Genomic DNA, 21,047 nt, shown 5'->3' on the forward strand with positions numbered 1-21,047 from the left:
AACGTGAGATAAGTGGATCAATATGGCACGATAAACAAACATTTATAGCTTCTCGGGTAATTATCAAATTTTTATATGCATTTACAAAGAAATTTGTTTAGTTTTATTATTTTATCCGGTCTACGCTGCACAACGTAACAAAACGTAACAAAAACATCAGTACCCATTTCTAATTCACAAATATAATCGTTAAAATCTAGAAAAAAATAAATTATGGAAATGTCTCGTTTGTATCGGAAATCCAATTTTTCATCGCAGTTTTCAATGGTTTACTCTGAAAAAAGTAGATTGAAAAATTCGTTTGTCAGTCTAGCACATCAATCAATCGCTTTGAAGATTGACAAAGAGCTATTGAAATTTCGCGGTCAAAGTTCATTGTTCTCGCAAGTGATCCCGTGTACACTGATCAAAATCAGCTAAAAAAGACTTAGATAGCAATATCCGGGGGAACACGATACGTTCGTTTTAATCTCGATGGAATTGGAGCAAAAGCCACATCGATCTGACTTAATCGATATGCGTACGTTATGCATTGACACTGACGTATACTGTCAATCTATCCAATGAAACTCTGATATCGGGAAATGTATTTTATTATTAAATTTCCTGCTGGAGTACAGCTGAAATTTTTTGTGTATCGTTCCATAAAACTACTCTTGCCAACGTGTGCCGGAAACATTTTGCATCCTGCATGCTTTATTTCTTCTCTTCCTTACACGGGAAATGTTCATGTTAAATGATGTCGTAGTACACGATGGATACATTCTGAATTGAAACTAATAAGGCTCTCAAATAACTGATCTTCGACGATCTAAAAATCATCGTCAAGTAGCACATCGAAAAATGGCTACAATATAAACAAATAAAAGCAAACACCAGCAAATGCAACCATATTACATTTACACTACAAAAACAGAAATCACCAAATATCCAATTGAATGGCACGCACATAACACAAACAAGGCAAGTTAAATACCTAGGACCCCACTTAGACACACAACTTACATGAAAGCAACATACTAAATCAATTACAGACAAAATACGGATAAAAAGAAGACAGATGTACTGGCTAACTAGTCAAAACTCTAAACTCAGCATGGAGAACAAACTAAAAATCTATAAAATGATAATAGAACCAATTTGGACGTACGGAATACCACTATGAGGAACAGCAGCAATGAGTCACATAAATAAACTAGAGCCGCTACAATCGAAGATACTGAGAACGATAGTCAACGCTCCATGGTACGTCAGAAACGAGGATATACACAGACTTAAGAATACCAACGGTCAAAGAAAAAATCGGCAGGTAGGCAGAAAAATACAAGGAAAGAACGGCAACGCATCCAAACCAGCTTGCTGCTGAAGGGAGCAAAATTCTCACAAAAAGAAGACTAAAAAAGAAAACACCCCACTGACCTCACTAAAGAAGTAAAATAGACAAACAAGTAGCACGTAATAATCGTCTTTCTTTGAGAGTATTTCCGTTCTAGAAATTTCTGTTCTGACATTAAAAGGTATAAGAATAATTCAATAAGCTATGCAAATGCCATCTTATGAACGGAAACGACCCGTTTTCTAATTGGGTTAGAGAAAGGTGTTACTTGCTGATCGCGTGACGAGCTACTTGCACGTTTTAATTGAAAGGGTGGCTCTAGCATTTAGGTAACTTTTGATAAGCGGGCGGAACTGAACGAAAGGCGCGATAATTGGTACTAAAAGTCATGCCGGCTTGAAACATTTGCATCAGACAAGGACTTGCAACAATACACTCGGATCAAAATGACATTAACTGAGAATGAAATTACGATAAATTTATAAAAATATAAAAAACATTCTACAAAGGCATGAAACGTAATTAGAATCCGCGAGATGTATAACAGATACGAACTATACGTATACAATATAAGAGTTATTCAAGATATAATAGAAAATGATGTCACGCATAAATGAAAAACAAGAAAGCTTAGCTTCGACACATCTTGCTTTGCAACATTGTCCAATCTTACACGTTTGACACAAAGACACGAGAGCATTTTTTCTACTTGCGTGAATACGGAATGTAGTGCGAGGAAAAATAAATTTACCCGGTATATATAAATTTTCACAAATTGCCTAGATTTAGCATTTAGTGGTCTCGAGTAGCGGTGGTCGGTCTAAAAATTCATCGGAATTTCCGGTGGACTTGAAGGCAGCTACGCTCAACGGGAAGAGTAACAGTTACGCCATTGTCGTCATTCGTAAAAACAGCGAGAACGGAAAGAGAGAAAAATTTATTTTTGTATCTTTTGAATAACACTTCCAGAGGCAGCGCTCAGGGCTGCGTTCCGTCACCTGATTGGCGCTTTTAATTTTCCATTCATCCGGATGTAGTCGAGCCCGCAGGCCAGCCATCGTTTGACGTGCAAATCCCACGTCTCGTTTTCGCATGAGCGTTGAACGTTGCGGCATCTACGGTCCTCGCATTTCAAATCTAGATTTGCCATTGTACAAAGCATTCCAAATGCTGTTGTTCATTCATTCAAAAAATCCTGACCATTATCGCGATAAATGCAACAGATGCATTACGCTAAAAAATCAATTAAAGATTCATATGATAATAAACTAGTTGCTCGCCTTATTGTTACCGAGCAATTTCAAAACCATTCCATCGACCACGTAAATATCGATTATAATCTTCGAAGAGCGTTATTTTACACGATCTACTATGAACGTCTCGACAACCTTCTACGGAAGTACCTTGAACGTTAAATGATGTTCGTTTTTCAAAATGAGCCAACGTCCATCTTTGCCGAGCGAAGAGAGGGACGACGAAAGATCTTACACTCGACAACGACAACGGCGTGGCGTCATCGTAGACGGCGAAGGGCAGATGCTATGGGTTTTCACGTAGATGAAAATTCAAGTAGTCGAGCAGGGACGCGTCGTGCTGACGGCAACGACAACGTCGACGTCTACGAGGCGTCGAGGAATACGTCGTTGGCTAATGCCACGACGACTTTCACGAAGCGTAGGTAATACGTATTGTGGCCGGAGTCGTGTCGTGATTTTCACCATACAGCCGCGTCGGTGTTCCCCGGGGCAGTCACGTCTTGCGCGAGATTCAATTTGCCGCCAAGCCCCCATCCATCCCCCTCCCCCACCTCTTTTCCCTTTCCCTCTACTATGCCCGTGCTGTTGAGCCACCCCCTCGAACCGTGCTATCTCTCCTTGTTCCGTTGCCCATTTATCCTTTCCTACTCCTTTTTGATCCATTCCGGGCTAACGGGATTCTGCCTTTTCTTCTTTTCGTCTTCCTCTTCCGATTCTCGAGCGGCCGAGCAGTTGAGCATCGACGGGCGAATATAAACGATCGACCAGACCAAGAGGAAACGGGTTTCCGTTAGGTTGTCGTGACAAGGATCCGGGATTTCTATGGGGTTAGTCAAAAATTCATTGTTATCCACATTCCGCTGCATAGCGTCGCATACCAATCCGAGAAACACAAACACGATTCAAATTTTGAACCCTGTTTGAAATTCATAAAATTTGTATTATAAATTCTTAAATACATAAAAACACATTGCCTAGAATTTTCAGAAGCTACTTTGAAAAAGCAATATCACGAAAAAACAATAGAACATTTATAAACATTTTTATTCTTAATTTATTATTTCATTTTTCGATGTTCAAGTTATACATATTATTTTTTCTATAATATTTTAAATATAAATTTTATTCAGTCAGGTTAAAACAGCAATATTTCGTTTTTTCGTATTGCGAACGATAAAAAATATAGGTGTAATTAAAGTAAAATAATACGTCCTGCATTCACACACGATAGAACACTGTGTGCGTGTCTATAAAATTAACGTGGAATTTCATACATGCTTTTATAAAAATTGTGCAATATTTTATGTTTTATGTTTGTATGACGCTATCGAAATATTTGAAACAACAAAATTGCGAAGCTACCTTTAATACAAATTATTTAAAAAACGTATTACATTCGCAACTGCTCGCATACACATTATCATTTTATCGTATACGTATTAAATCAACGTTGATATAGTTAGTTTGCAGAATTCACATTTATTCAAAGTAGAAACCGAAATTATTTAAATATTCCGATAATGTGAAATGTGATTCTATTTCGGAACAAAATCAATAGCAACGCGTTTAAGCCTCGAGTAGCTAGTTGCACTCGTTCAACGTCTATGGTACGTTGCGATATTTTTTAACAAAGAGTCAGTTACACCATTGGGATGCACGGTTGACTTCATAGGGCGAAATGGGAAAGGGGATAGGAGGAGGCGCAAGAAAAGGGATCGAACAAAGAAACAATGAAAACATCTAGATGGTCAGACAAGGTTGTGTAAGTGGTAAAGGTCTGCGTTCGTTCCGACACGCGCTATAACCTCTCACTTTCGAAAGTTCTCGACAGTTTAGACCAGGACGAAGTGATTACGTTAAAAGCACTTTACACCTATTCCTTCGCCAATGTTACAGTTATAGCGTAGTCGTTGATAAAATACAAAGTAACCCCTTAACGCAAAGTGACTCCTTTGCTGTCTTTTCTCTTTCGTTTTTGTCTTAATTATACTCGTCATAGTATTTCACAGCCCTTTGAATTTCTTAACGATGTTAACGTGCTTATTCTTTATAATATTTTCAATTCTACCTCTTTTACGAGATTTTTATACAAGGTGATTCCGAAGTGGCGATACAACCGGAAAAGATGCGATCACCGCGAATGCTTGTGCGAAATATCTCAAATTACACAAATTAAATATGTGAAACACATCGGTTAAAATTAATTTGCAATTCGACACGTATTTTTATTGCGTCATCTACAAAATACGTTTCAAACTTTTATTTTCCAATCTGCTCCATTCTCCGTCCTTTAAAAATACGAATTTTCATGGTATCACGAAATTTGTTGTTCACGGTCTGCTTCTTTTCGTTAAAACACTTTCACGCGAGTTTCTTTAACGACTTCTCTCTGTAGTTCTCCTTCTCTTTCGAACAACCAGACTCTTTCGTTTTTTTATTCTTTAGCTTTTTGTTTCTCTAGCACACTCCGAAATCGTTTTTCTTACTTCTTTGTCTTACCTCTCACCAACAGGCAAGTTCGTAACATAAAGCTTCTCCAACCTTACCAATCCACCGGTAACCTTATCGTTTTAGCTTTTACACCTGTTTTATTGCATTCATACTATCGTTACTTCTATAATTACGGTCATTTATATAGGTTTCGCCTTTATTCCCTTTTCGTTTCACCCTTGACGTTCTCTTCGACTTCTTCCATTACCTCATTTTCTTTTCATCCTTTCTCCTTCGTTTAACCGTGATCCTCTCCACTCAATTATTATTGTATTCGTTGTTATTTTGCTTTTGATTCTACGTTTCATTACAATCTGCTTAATTCTTGATACTGCTTTTACTCTTCTTCGCTTTAAAATTTCATCCTTCTTTCCTCTCATTAAACACCCGTCTTTGGCTTTATTCTACTACTACAGGTTACTTCAAATGTGAAATTATAATGAAGCAATACGACTCCTTTTTTATTAATTTGCTTATGCATTAACTCACTTTTCTCTACTGCGTTTGCAACTGTTGCATCGTTCTACTATCCTAGTACACCTTTTCACATCTCTTTCTTCTTTATCTTGAAATTTTAGATTGATACTTCTTCTTTAAAGCGACTGATAATCGGCCATAGGAGAAAATTAAATGAATAGTATTGACTGATTAAATCCAAGTTTTGAAATATTAATCGGTTGAATTTCCATTTATAATGGACGAACAGGATTGTCCGTAAACAGCATTAAGCCGGTAATCGCGGTCGGTTGGCTGGTTCCGTTCAGATGCGATTAAATGTTGCAGAGACAAGCAAGCCAGGCCAAGATCGTTTTGAACGGGCACTGATCTGGTCAATACTTTATAGGATGTCGTTAGCGAAAATCGAACGGCGTACCAGCTCCGTTGGCGTAATGAATTTGCGGCGGTGCTCGCACGTCTGTTTCTGGAACACGTGTCGGCCGATCGCGATGGAAGGCCCGCGGAATATCGGCCGTCGTTTTGCCCCGATAAATCCGGAATTCGAATTCGACGATCGCTGTGACGAGATCCCCTGTTCGTTAGGAAGGGTAGCGACGGGGGCTGCCCGGCACGAAGGTACTTCTGTTAACGAAGGGACTTAAGCGCTGTGATAGACATGGGTAGAATCGATTTTAACGGGACGTTTCTCAATGGACGTGGCTGCCACCATTCGAAATCGTCGCTACTACCAACCTACGGCACGCAATGCTATGTCTGTGGAAAAATAATTCGATCAAGAGACATGCCTCATCCATCTATGATCCTGTGGTATTCGGTAGTTCAGGTAATAAATTTCGAGTATTATGCGAAGAAGATATTGAAGCGAATCACTCTTTGATTCGAAAGAAACGAAGGACTTCCAACTTGCGTATGCTATTACTTACGAATCAGCGTGTCTTCTCCGCAGATCCTTTGCACGGTCACACTCTTGGCGAACTGCGCGTTATCTCTTTGTAAATTTATAAGCGGGTCACGAACGCCGAAGCGTAATAAGGAGCACGCCGGCTGCGCTGTAATTGACACGTTGGATATATCTAGGCGAGAATTTAAACAGGACCGCGTTTAGAGAACGTGCTTGAAACGCGCAGACATTGATTTTCTTGTTAAGGCGCGCTACAAGACGTTCTTCGAATAGAAGGGAAACTGCGCTCTGAGCTTGAGACGAGGGCTTTTCGAGATTGGTAGTTGAATAAATTCCTAGACGATTTTGAAGGAAAAAAAATGTATATCGATGCGATCCTATGAGATTCAAATAATTTTGTCGATAACGACTGATCTTTGGTAGATATTATACGATCTTTAAATTTAACGCGAGTCGCGTGAATTCGTCTGAGATTTAGAGAACAGAAAAGAGAATAGACGATAAGATAGAAAATAAGAGAGAAAAGTAAGAGAGTTGAAAGGGAAAGAACAGTGAGTGAGTCAGTCACGTTTGCACGCGACTTGATCGACGCGACACGTCGCGCGCGGCGCGCGGCGATTCAAACCACGCCATTTCCAGCTAACTCGATATTCCGTTGGCCACGTAACAATCTGATCTCGTATCGAAAAACTATTACGGTAAAGGTTGGTACGTCGCGTCCAGACACCGTTTAATGGAAGAACAGTGTCGCATAGCTGCTGATTCGATTAATCCAGAAATATCGATAACTTCGCTAATTTTGTTATAATAAACGATTTTCGTTATTATGTCATATATCTCTTTGCCCTCACTTGCACGTAACAAAACCGTGATATCTCATTTTTCATCTCCTAATGTTCGTCCCGTAAAAGTTTAACCAACACGAAACTTCGACTTATTCTTCGCAACCTAATCACGTTCGATTATATTTTTACTTTTTGCTGTTCATTTGGATTCAGAAACAAACATTCTACGATAGAGCAAATGCACAGACTCACTAATGAAATATTAAGAGCATTAGAAGGCAAACAATACTGTACAGCCCTCTTTATGGACATAGAGAAGGCATTCGATAAAATAAACCACGAATGCCTTCTACAAACAATCAGGAAACAATTTCCGGAACAAATATATCATTTATTAAATTCGTACCTAAGCAGCAGAACCTTTATAGTAAAAATTAAAGATACATACTCCGAAGTTAAAGATATCAAGGCAGGAGTTCCGCAAGGAAGCGTCCTAGGACCAATGCTATACACACTATACATGGCCAACATACCAACAACTACCAATAGCAAAATATTTTGCGGATGTACTAGTCAGGCACACTAACCCGGTAACAGCAGTCACATTACTACAAGAACATATCACAAAAATAGAAAAGTGGCTTGAAGATAAACAAATTAAAGCAAACCCCGATAAATGCAACCACATTACATCCACACTGCGAAAACAGATACCACCAAACATTATACTTAACGGCACGCAAATAACACAAACAAGGCAAGTCAAATACCTAGGACTCCACCTAGATACACGATTTACATGGAAACAACATATTAAATCAATAATATACAAAATAGACAGCAAGGAGACAAATGCAATGGTTAACAAGTCGAAAATCCAAACTAAGCATAGAAAACAAATTAAAAATATACAAAACGATCATAAAACCAGTCTGGACGTACGGAATACCACTATGGAGAACAGCAGCAATGAGCCATATAAACAAAATAGAGATAATCCAAGCTAAAATCCTCAGAACAATAGTAAACGCACCATGGTACGTCAGAAACGAAGATATACGGAAGGATCTTGGAATACCAACGGTCAAGGAGGAGATTAGCAGATGTGCAAGAAGGTACAGAGAAAGAATAGCAACGCACCCGAACCGGCTGGCAGCGGAAACGATCAACAGATCAAGCATAGAAAGAAGACTAAAAAGGAAACACCCGACAGATCTCACAAAGAACATAACCTAACAAACACGAAGATGGTACCCCGCTGGGGGTAACCACCCACATGTTATATTATTACAACACCAAGATATAACATTTTACCAAATGTCCTACTGGACAAATTGTAAAATTTAAATAAATAAATAGAAAAAAAAACTTTTTGCTGTTCAGACTGTGTATCCGTTATACGCAGTATCAATGGCGATTCTTCGTTAAATATGCATTTATTTGACACGATACCGTGCAAATCCTAAGTTGAAGGTAATTTTTGTGATCAAAACCAGGGGTTTACAAAAGTATAAAGTCAGCGGTGTCGGTGTATCTTTGAGAAGTTTTTGAATCGCCAGTCATTTTCATTAAAAATCTCGAATGAGAGAGTCGTCGCGCAGCTTCGACAAGATGAAACGTAAATATTGGCCGAGCTATTCCGTCAAACGAACTTAAAACTTGCTCCGGCGTAATCTCGTATTAATAAAGATAAGTGCATTCCATAACGTTTGGATGCGCCAACTTGCAAGATGGTTTAAAGTATCACTAAAATATCCCGAATCTTCTGCCTCTCTTTGCGTTTCTGCTCGACTCTTTACTTGCCTCATAAGCATACGTTTTTCACGTATTTCACTGATATAGAATCGTATAAAAATAATCCTGATCCTAATCATTTGAAAAACGATTAAAATTACTCAGAAGTTTCTATTTATGCAAAATGGACATCAAAATGACGTGACAAAGATTTGTGAAAGCTATTTACAAACGCTATAAAAAAATAATTCATCGGTATTAATTATTAATAGCTGATCTAACGATATGATCATCTCGTTAGAATATAGTATAATATATATAGTAGAATATAATAACAATATACATAGAATGTCTAGATAACGTAACCGTTGTCGGATCCTCTTATTCAACCATGTCCAGTTTCTTGGAAAGTTCTCACCTTAGGGGGAAATTAATTAACGTGCATATAAACCGTCGTAGATGACTTGGCGCCGTGGAAGCTTAACTTACGTACTGATTTCTTGAGTACACAGTAAATAGGGGTAGGGGAGTAGTTCCGGTTAACCGCTGACTAATTGCTCCTTAACCAAGTTAAATCGTACTCGAGTTATTGCGGCAAACTTGGGATGCTGCGTGGCGCAGCTTTTGATCAAAGGGACTTAACCGGAGTCGCTTCAAGTTTCTGCAGACCGTACCGATTTCGAAATTATAGAAATCCGCGAGAGGGAACCGATAACTACGCTCACATCTAGTCAACCGGGAACCAACCAATCTTTCTCCAACTTTACCCGGTATAATTGACGATCGAAACTTCTCGCGATCTACCACGATCGTTCGTAAAGATGACCGTAAGAAACATCGTTAAGAAAAAATTCCACGTTTCCCAGTACTTTAAAGTTGTTCAGAACAATGGTATACCTATACGTTATTTCTTCATTTTCACGAATCTGATGATTAGATATCTACTATTACCGTAAAGATTTAAGAAACGTGTTTTTATATTTCGTTCTGCATAATCTGCAAAAATTGCGATATATCGATTTGCCTGCATCTTCTATACGGTATAACGTAGACACGATTTAAGAATAAAACTTGAGAAAATTTGTTCCGAAAAATGATTCTAATATCTATACAGTACAACGTATGACATCGCGTTTTGCTCGAACAGTGAGAAAGAGTTATGATCTAAGCAGAAGAACGATCGGCAAAGTTTCTGCATGAACGATAAAAGTTGGAGAAATTTGCTCGCTTCGTCGATTCTGCTTCGCTTCGGTTTACTCGTTCGACGTTAAAGAGAGCCTCATGGCGGTATGATTCCACGCTCAAGGGTGAATGCGGCTATCACGTGTAAGAACGGCACGGATCGTTTGCGAAACTGAAAGCTCAGTTATCGAAGTCATTAACCAACCAGTGGGCTAAGTTTTATTGCGACCGATAATTCTTTGTACCGCGTCTTGTGCTAGGAATTAAAGGTGGGTTGCGGTTTATGGTGTTGGGAGAGCGGGTTCTCCTTTTCTTCTTTATCCTTCTCTTCACCGATCGTCGTTCCTCTCCTTTTCGAACTTTAAACTCCTTCATCGTACCGCGATAAATCGTGGCTATTCTTAGCCAGTGACATCGTGCTAACAACGATAGAAAATTTACGATATGACTTCATTAAGTATGTTAATACTACGGCTTTCCAACCTCTGACCTAGTTACGTTCTTCTGGCTATTCGGTAACGCGTATCTATTTTACACTTTCATGTTTGCGGAATTAAACGTTCGTGCGTTTAACATCTATAAACAATAACAACAAAATATCAATTTTTATTTTTATTCAAAACTTAATAGTAGTAACATCGCCTGTACATTGACATGAAATTACTGTTCGACCGTTCGCGAGAGACGCGATCACGAAGAAACGCGCCAACGGGAGTCGTAAATTCCCATTACGATTTAATAACGGACGCTACGAATTGGTCGATCCCCTATTTCAGTTAGGATAATAGAGATGGTTGAACTGATTATAATACTGAAGTAACCAGGTTACAATATACACTTTATTCCAACAACTTTGTAAATATAGACAGTTACGCGCAGTGCGTGTAGACGTATTCTTAGCGGCGAGTAAACAGTAAATTAAACTGATGACTGATTAATGAACGGAAAACCAATCAAGAGATGGTAACTTATCTAAGGATGATAAACCAATCAAGACAATTCTCATTGAGAATTATAAGTAAATTATTCTGACGTGGTACTGTAACTTAAATAATAAGTGATTATCGTATGTTTGATTCTAGTTGAATCTAATGTTTAAATCTAAAGGGTAATGTCATTTTAGCCTGCGGATCTGATCCGTCGTGTCAAGTAATTGAGTAACTAGTGGGTTTTGGTAGTTGTTAACTCATATATTATATCTGTTACTGAATTTGGATATTTCTTCTTTAACTGTGGGTATCTTAAGGTCGCGATGTATTGTTTCGTTGGTAACATACCAAGATGCATCTATTAAAGATCTTAGAGTTTTCGATTGTAATCGTTGAAGAATTTCAATGTTGGAATTACTCGCTGTTCCCCATAGTTGGACCAAAATCAAAAAATGTTGACTGATCTAAAGATGGAAAACCAGTGAAGTTCGGTGACGTTGTGGCGGAGGAAAACTATTGATGGGTGTGTCTAGTGCACGGGACCATCGGATTCGTTGATGGCAATTTTGGCTAGGAAAGTGGGGATAATAGTCAGGAAAAAGGTTGGTGGGTGAGGAGAGAGTTCCAGCTGCCCCTCAGAGAAACTTTCTAACGGGAGACATTGTACCTGTGAAAAATCGAGTTTCCCGTACCTTCCCGGAATAGACAATATTGTAGTATCGTGGACGAGAGACCTGGGAGGGGGGGTGTCGTGCGAATTATAAACAAGCGGTTGCTGAGCATGTGTATGATGGGGCTTAAACAAAAGATATGAGGTTAAGACAAAAGACAAAGGGTTGCTAAGGGACATAAACGAATTAACAGCAGTATGAGTTGAGAAGCCAGAGAGTGCGGATTGTGTTGTCGAGATAGTGTTGTTAGCGTTGTTGAGAGAGAGTTGAATCTGTGTTGACGAGAGTTGTCAATTAATTATAATTCGTTGTTACGATTAATTCATGTTAAATAACCATTGTTTTCTGTTTAATCCATTTATTATTAATAAACTAATTATTATATTTTCGATACTACAATATATTTAAAGAATACTTCAACTACACAGATGCCTACTAGACAGATGCCTAACAGACAGATGTCTGAAAGACCCTAACTATGAAAATGCCAAGATTGATGATGGGTCTTCAGGATTATTGAGGGAACGCATTAAGGGTGTGTAGACATCTGGCCGGCATCTGGCCCATGGTATGGGGCCTGCTTTGTGTAGAATATCACCCGGCTTTCTTTTTCTTTTTTTTTTATTTGGTAGAATTTTTACAATCAATTCTCATTGAGAATTATAAGTAAAAATCATCGGGCTTAACAATTACATTACAAAGAAAACTCATATATATATGATTTTTTATTATTATTATTTAATTTGTACTTTACAATTTGTCCAGCTGGATATTTGGTAAATTTTTCTGACTTAATTATTAAATAACATGTGGATGGCTACACCCAGCTGAATACCATCTTCGAGTATATATACGGTGACTAGCAAAAATATTCTACGCTTATGAGAAAGCTTTTGTGTGTATATTGTACGTGTTGTGTAAAATATTTCGAAATTTTTAGCAGAATATCTAATGAGACGCAACTGTAATGATTCTATTGGTAAATTTTGAAACCAATCTGAAAGTGTATACAGAATTTGCGAACTTCTGTTTAATACGATATGAATACACGCACAAAAAATTAGTATAGAGTATAAATAGTCACCTTAAGCATGTAACAACTGTTAAAAACGACTTCGCTAAATACGAATATTATCAATATAAAGGATGAATACTTGTTGAAATGCTTTTATGATTTCTGAAAAATATGCATATACTCCTACTAGATACGTTGTAACTTTTGCATACCGTGTATACACATAGGCTCGTCAACGAAACTTTACTAGCAATAGAAAAGAAACAATACTGTACAGCCCTCTTCATGGGCATCGAGAAAGCATTTGACAAAGTGAACTATGAAAGCCTCTTACAAACAATCAAAAAACATTTCCCGGAATAAATCCAACACTTACTCAAATCATACCTAAGCAACAGAACCTTTGTAGTAAAAAGAAAGGATGTATATTCTGAAGTAAAATAAATTTAAACATTAGATTCAGCTAGAATCAAACATACGATAATCATCTATTATACACGATATAGTATCACGCCTGAATAATTTACTTATAATTCTCAATGAGAATTGAGTGTAAAATTTGTCCAAATAAAAAAAAAAATATTCTGAAGTAAAAGACATCAAGGAAGGGGTACCGCAAGGAAGCGTCTTAGGACCAATATTATACACACTATACACGGTCGACATACAAACAACTACCAACAGCAAAATACTGACATTCGCGGACTACCGCTGTACTAGTCAAGCACATTAATCCAGAAACAGCAGACACATTACTCCAAGAGCACATCACAAAAATAGAAAAATGGCTACAAGTAAACAAATAAAAGCAAACACCAGCAAATGCAACCATATTACATTTACACTACAAAAACAGAAATCACCAAATATCCAATTGAATGGCACGCACATAACACAAACAAGGCAAGTTAAATACCTAGGACCCCACTTAGACACACAACTTACATGAAAGCAACATACTAAATCAATTACAGACAAAATACGGATAAAAAGAAGACAGGTGTACTGGCTAACTAGTCAAAACTCTAAACTCAGCATGGAGAACAAACTAAAAATCTATAAAATGATAATAGAACCAATTTGGACGTACGGAATACCACTATGGGGAACAGCAGCAATGAGTCACATAAATAAACTAGAGCCGCTACGATCGAAGATACTGAGAACGATAGTCAACGCTCCATGGTACGTCAGAAACGAGGATATACACAGACTTAAGAATACCAACGGTCAAAGAAGAAATCGGCAGGTGGGCAGAAAAATACAAGGAAAGAACGGCAACACATCCAACTTTTTTTTCTATTAACGTGGAGGAAATCCGCACGGACACCAAGCCGCTTCTGGGGAAAAGCGGCGTGGTAGTGTCGGACTCTAGCCGACTAAAACCTCCACGATGACCGTCCCGGCTGCGATCGAGAGGGGCCTGGGAACCGGAGTGAGCGACACACCGCCCCCCCCCCCCGCGAACAATACGTCCCCGAATGGAGCGATGTGCGGCCATTTCACACCGCGCCTCGTTGCCGGAGCCGCCGTGCCAGGCAGTTCGGTCTCCTATCGGACTGCTTTGCGGCCCCGAGGCGCTGAGCTGCCAGCGCCTAAGTCTGAACCCCACCAAGGGGCGCGGAGGACCCAGCGCGCCTCGCCGAAGCGCGTCCACGGCCTCTGCCGCGCCCTTGCCGGTCGAACCTCTCGGGGTGGGAGTACCGCACCCTCACCCTCTCCGCAGCCTCTTTCCGAAGCATAACCTGCTCACAGAAGGAGGTCACGGCCCTCCTTCTTCTCTCGCTTACCAACAATGCCTCGAGAATCGTCGGCGGCGAGAGGTCCCATCCGATTTCCACGATGAGATCGCGGCGCGGCAGCGCCCACACCGGGCAGTACTTCAGCGTGTGTTGCGCCGTGTCCGGTAAGCACCTGCGTCACCCTGTAGATCAGGGGAGGCTAGCCGCCATCCAACCAAACGTCCCAGTTTGAAAGGGCGGCCTCGAGGACCCTTAGCCCCGGCGCACCCGCTCTCATGTCGAGGCTGGAGCGCCATCTGTCGAGTCGTCCGTAGCCGGGGGGATCGCTCCCCCTGGCATTGTTTCTCGCCAGCACTCCTCCAACTTACGGAGGAACAGGATCTTGAGATCCTCTAGTGGATCTCGAGGGAGGGAGGGGGACCCATAATCGCTCCCGTTGGGGCCCAGGGAGCATTTTCTTTCGTCCCCCTCGTAGAGGTGATCCCCACCTCTTGTCCTTCACCGTCGTTGTTACCATCTTTGGCTGCCCTCTCCGTGCATTCCTTGGTCAGCCGTTCCACCGTCTCTTGGTGACGACTGATCTCTCTCTCCAGAAGGCGCACCCTCCTTTGCAGGTATGCGACGTCCTCCTCTTCCTGACCGTGGGTCGGTTCCGCGTTCTTCACAGTCACTTGGTTGTCGACCGGTCCGATTCTCATTTTGTCACTCCGCGTGTCGTCGCCGTCGTCGGCACCGCCGCGGATGGTAGAGGCGGCGGCGCCCACGGTGGCATCCTCGACGTCGGTGTCGGTATCGGTGTCCGCCCCGCGCCTCGCGTCCCTCTTCTTCCTTTTATCGGGAGCCGGCAGTAACGCGGAGTCCGGATCCCCCGCGGACGCGTTCCCCCGGTTCGCGTGTCCCCTTTGCCAGACGCATGAGCGTGTCCGGGGGCCTGGCGGCCCACCCCCGGATGGCCACGGTTGCTCGATGACGACGCAGCGGGGCCCGCTTTACAACCCGCGGTTGCGCCGGTACTGGGGTATCCCTCCCCTGCACCGTAAACCATTTTTTGGTTCGTTTTACTGTCCATAATAATTCATAAGGAATCGCCGAGGTCGTCAACAAGGGTTTCCATCCTGGTGCCACTCACTCTTTCGCACCCTACCCGGTCAAGGCTGATGCAGGGTGACAGGGAACCCCACAAGAAGGTGAGGTGAGTGATCTTGGCAGATACAGGTCCACCGGCTTCTCCGAAGTTCTCCGCACCGGACCGGCAAACTGGCGGGGGCCAAAGGCGCCGACCAGCCACTACCCGACTATAGGAGAATATCAGATTCATCGGGGTTTCCTAGGGCGTGGTCCTACGCCCTGAGAACCCGTAGCCGCCTTGTGCTCCCCAACACATCCAACTAGAGTTGATACAATCGAAGATACTGAGAACGATAATCAACGCCCCATGGTCAGAAACGAGGATATACACAAAGACTTAAAAATACCAGCGGTCAAAGAAGAAATCGGCAGGTAGGCAGAAAAATACAAGAAGAGAACGGCAACGCATCCAAACTAGCTGGCTGCTGAAGCGAACAAAATTCTCACAAAAAGAAGCCTGAAGAGTAAACACCACACTGATCTCACTGAAGAAGCAAAATAGACAAACTCGAAGATGGGAGTAGCCATCTACATGTTATTTAGCGATTAAGCTAGAAAAATTTGTCGAATGTCCAGCTGGATAAATTGTGAAGTACAAATTACATAATAAAAAAAAAAGTGTATATACAGAATCGTTTAATATCATCATCATAGTTGGGTGTCATTGTAGTTTTAGTAAAATTTCAAAATATTTCGAATAGCACATGCAATACGTCCATAAGAGATTGTAAACTATAATGAAAGATTTATTTATACATATAGTTTTCAGTGAAAGAAAAGAACAAGTGAAATAAATAAACAATTCGTTGACGACGACGAATATAGCAAGAATATATATAGCAAAAAGGAGCAAACTGAGCCTTTAGGAATTCGCAGAAAAGTCAATAGCTGGTGATATCTTTCTTCCAGTGTCTCTTTGTCCAGCGAGTTCCTCTCTCTCTCTCTCTCTCTTTTGGAGAGAGGACCGAGACCTGTGGGCCAAAGGGTTCTCGTGCCAGCTCTTCGCGTTGTGCCACCACGCAGTTCGCGAGTGCCGGGGTGTAAATGGGTCACTATTTATGTCACCTGCAGAAACAAGAGGCAGACAACCAAAGAAACTCACGGTGTCGACATCAGCATCTACGAGGATTTTCTTTTTGCTCCAGATGCCTCTGTGAACCGTGGCACATTGTTACACCCGGATTTTTTATACGCGACCACCACCGATGCACCGTGTTCACAATTTAATGCAATGAATTTCCGGTCCCTACCCGCTTCCCGACGAATAAAGCCAACGAAATAACTCGTTAACACGAAAGTGCAACGTCTCGAAAAAAATTTCAATCATCCGTTGAATAAAAATTACTTCGTTTCTAAGGTAGCGTTCTAAATGCGACATTTTCCATTTATTAAATTAAAAAAAAATATTTAGGACGCGACAGTAGTATCCATTATTCCTACCGTTGGCTTATACGTAATAGATTCAATCTTTGTCGCCCTTTTAAAAGATTTCTGACTTGAGGTATACATAGAGAAATTACAAACAGTTAAGAATTGGACAGATAAAAAGAAGACAGATATACTGGCTAACTAGTCGAAACTCTAAACTCAGCATGGAAAATAAACTAAAAATCTACAAAATGATAGTAAAACCAATTTAGACGTACGGAATACAACTATGGGGAACAGCAGCAATGAGCCACATAAATAAACTAGAGCCGCTACAGTCGAAGGTACTGAGAACAATAGTCAACGTCTCATAGTATGTCAAAAACCAGGATCTACGCAAAGACTTAAAAATACCAACGGTCACAGAAGAAATCGGCAGGTAGGTAGAAAAATCCAAGGAAAGAACGGCAACGCATCCAAACCAGCTTGCTGCTGAAGCGAACAAAGCTCTCATAGGAAGAAGACTAAAAATAAAACACCCCACCGACCTCACTAAAAAAATAAAATACTCAAATTCGAAGATGGTATCCCGCTGGGGGTAGCCATCCACATCTTATTTAGCAATTAAGATATAAAAATTTACCGAATGTCCAGCTGGACAAATTGTAAAGTACAAGTTAAATAATAAAAAAAAAGAACTGACCAAATATGATTTTTTTTTATTTGGTAGTAGTTTACAATCAATTCTCATTGAGAATTATAAGTAAATTATTCTGGCGTGGTACTGTAACTTAAATAATAAGTGATTATCGTATGTTTGATTCTAGTTGAATGTAATGTTTAAATCTAAAAGGTAATATCTTTTTAGCCTACGGATCTGATCCATCGTGTAAAGTAATTGAGTAGATACCCACTGTTAAAGAAGAAATATCCAAGTTCAGAAACAGATATAAGAGTTAACAACAACCAAAACCCATTACCCAATTACTTGACACGACGGATCAGATCCACAGACTAAAAAGACAATACCCTTTAGATTTAAGCATTAGATTCAACTAGAATCAAACATACTATAAACTCTTATAACCCAAGTTACAGTACTACGCCAAAATAATTTACTTATAATTCTCAATGAGAATTGAATGTAAAAAGTCTACCAAATAAAAAAAAAAAGGTAATTGAGTAACTAATGGGTTTTGGTGGTTGTTAATTCTTATGTTATATCTATTACTGAATTTGGATATTTCTTCTTTAACTGTAGTTATTTTAAGGTCGCGATATATTGTTCCATTGGTAACATACCAAGGTGCATCTATTAAGGATCTTAGAGTTTTTGATTGGAATCGTTGAAGAATTTCTATGTTGGAATTACTCGCTGTTCCCCATAGTTGGATCCCATAAGTCCAAATAGGCTTTAATATGGCTTTATATAGCATTATTTTACTCTGCACGCTTAAGTTGGAACGTCTGCCAATGAGCTAGTAGAATTTACAAATATGATAAAAAAGATTTTGTAATAGCGTTCGTCTTGTGCAGATACATGGAGAGAAACTAATCTTAAGGTAGCTACAGTACAGAAATACGAGCTTGGGAATAGTTGAAATCTCAGTTAATACGTTAACGTTAGTATTAATGGGTAAAGCAGCGCTGCTATTTGGAGCGGTGTTCCAATAATTCGATATAGAAGTCAAACAATCTTGTTTCAATAAGGTTGCCCCCATGGACCATGCTACGCTAGATATCTAATTAGCATTAGATCGTGGCAAATCGATATTTTGACGTCTTACTACGTTAAAGCTGAGATATCGAATCTTCTAACTATCTTAAGCAACAATTTTTCTTCGTCCTCTTTTATGCAAAAATTACAAACATCGAATGTTCGCGTCGATCTTGTTACGTCGCATATTAATTTTTAAAAATCAATTTTATTATGTCGTAATAAATAAAATTCTTATTAATTTTTATTAATTAATGAATAAAATTCTTTTCTTTTACTACTATACTCGTTTCTTATACCATCCTTTTAATTTTCATCCCTCTTTACCAAAGAATCCTTCGAACAAAGCATCGTGTGGCAAATACGGTTGTAACACGCTCCAAGCGAGAGGAAAACAATTTCGAAAGCGATCGATTCTCAAAATCGCTATAATTATTTTGCGGCTTGCTTGGTAAATCTAAAATAAAAAAAAAGAAAACCAAGAGAGAGAAAGATTCAAAGTCGATAAAAAAAGAATTTATATTTACGGATGTCGGTTGCTCAGAGGCAAATTACGCGCAAAGAGAATCGCGGTGGGAGTGAAACCCAATCGACCAGCAGTGAAATCCCAGAATTAGATCCCTAGAACTCGCCGGAGTCAATTTACCTAGCTAGTTTCACGCGAAACTGAGTGTCTTTCTATAACGCAATCTACGTTGTCTTCCATGCTTCCGTCTGCACTGTGGGTGTATATTATGTATAAGAAGCTTCTCGTTGTTAATTATGTTTGTCCTGCCGTTATATTCTGATTCGTTGTTATTCAGAAAAGAAAAATAGTATAAATATGTATATTTCATTCGTTACGTTGTATATGTTCTAGACAAATATCAGATTCTAATGTAAGTAAAATATACAATGTTCGTCCAGAAATGGTTATTCTATAATGGTTTATCCGTGCAAATGCTACAACAATAAAAACGGCGGCGATATCGCTTGAATTTTCCAAAAATTCATGGGAAATAAATTAATTTTGAGACACGTATATAATTGGAACCACGTCAATTGCTAATTTCGATATTTTTATTAAATGCTATTTCTCTATTCCTTTTATTGTTGTTTTACTTCCAATAAAATTTATTTTAATAACTTTCTGTTATTTTATTTTTCTTTTCATTTACGATTAAACGACAGAAATACGTGCAGATTTTTTGAATATACATACCTGTTAATTGTGATGCGTGTTCTATTTAAATATCATACGATCGTATTTCCAACGGAGCTGCAGCAAAAGGCAGGAAAAGCAATTGTTACAACATTGTTATTGTTTTTCCATTTACGCGTTATAGTTATAAACAATTACGATAACTCGCAACGGTTATAGCAGCAGCGTGCTTTAATTTGCATTGATAGAATAAATTTACATATTTTACGCTCCAAGTAACGAGATCGCTTTAAAGATCGAAACAGAGAAAAGAAACCTTTCAAAGTGGAGAATCTGCAACGAAATAATAAAATCGTTTATTAATATTCCAATAAATGCAATAAATGTATTAATTTAACAAAGCGAATCGTTTATAACACATGTACATTGCAGATACATTTGCATATAACGTTAACAAATTACGATTGTTATTAGCGTATATAGAACAAATGATTGAAAATTGGTATAAACTTTTCTATGACTTGTATCGATGCGAATAACCGTAGAAACTTGGAAGGATATCTTAAATCGGGCAAATAATTGGTATACGTTGGTAAAGTGATCTCAAGTTACTTGGATTCAATTCATTTGGATCCATGTAACTTGACTAATCTAAACGAAGCATTGCTATCGTATCACCACGAAAATGCAATATAATATACCAATGAGTAGCCACGTGTCTGTCAACGTTGCTGACAACCGTGAAATGTTATAATGCTGTGTCGTCTTAACGAGGACGTGTCCTTTGAAAACTTCTCCCTTCCTTTCCCTCTTGGTAACCCGTTCTACTGCCCGTCAACTTTGGATAGGGGTTGCGAATTTAACGAAGCATCCTATAAATTGCGATACGCTGCATCGAACGGGATATATTATTCGAAATTTTGTCCCAATGATATCCACGTTCTTTGATCTCTTCCTTACCGTCGTTCGATAATTTATTGTATATAAAGTGTTTGTATATAAAGTTTTGTATTGTATATAAGTATATAAGTATTGTATATAAGTATTGTATATAAAGTTGGTTCGTATTCTGTTTCACGTTATTCAAGTATTTCTGTACGGAGAATCACTTATCATCCATTTATTCCCATTCATTCGGCTAATACGTACACAAGATATATTTTATGGTATATGCAAAATCGTGTATCCACCAA

General features: G+C 39.3%; 2 long non-coding RNA genes across 4 annotated transcripts in view; both read right to left on the reverse strand.

The window, feature by feature from the left end:
* Window positions 1–8,171: 8,171 nt before the first annotated feature.
* Window positions 8,172–21,047, reverse strand: part of LOC138183296 (uncharacterized) — a 52,361-nt gene continuing 39,485 nt past the window's right edge. Inside the window, exon 3 of the long non-coding RNA XR_011174029.1 lies at window positions 8,172–8,595. This is a non-coding gene — a long non-coding RNA (uncharacterized LOC138183296). The remainder of the gene's footprint in view (window positions 8,596–21,047) is intronic.
* On the reverse strand, window positions 18,117–20,845 carry LOC138183129 (uncharacterized). 3 transcript variants are annotated; one of them, XR_011173993.1, is made up of 4 exons: window positions 20,815–20,845; window positions 20,556–20,743; window positions 19,241–20,187; window positions 18,122–19,170 (listed from the first exon to the last, which is right to left on the reverse strand). It is a non-coding gene; the product is annotated as an uncharacterized LOC138183129 (long non-coding RNA). The 3 variants fall into 3 exon arrangements; XR_011173994.1 differs by having other exon boundaries at window positions 18,117–19,170; window positions 19,360–20,187; window positions 20,556–20,839; XR_011173992.1 differs by having other exon boundaries at window positions 18,119–19,170; window positions 20,556–20,839.

Source organism: Bombus flavifrons, chromosome 9 (genome assembly GCF_040668555.2).
Source record: "Bombus flavifrons isolate JBK064 chromosome 9, iyBomFlav1_principal, whole genome shotgun sequence".
NCBI lineage: Eukaryota > Metazoa > Arthropoda > Insecta > Hymenoptera > Apidae > Bombus > Bombus flavifrons.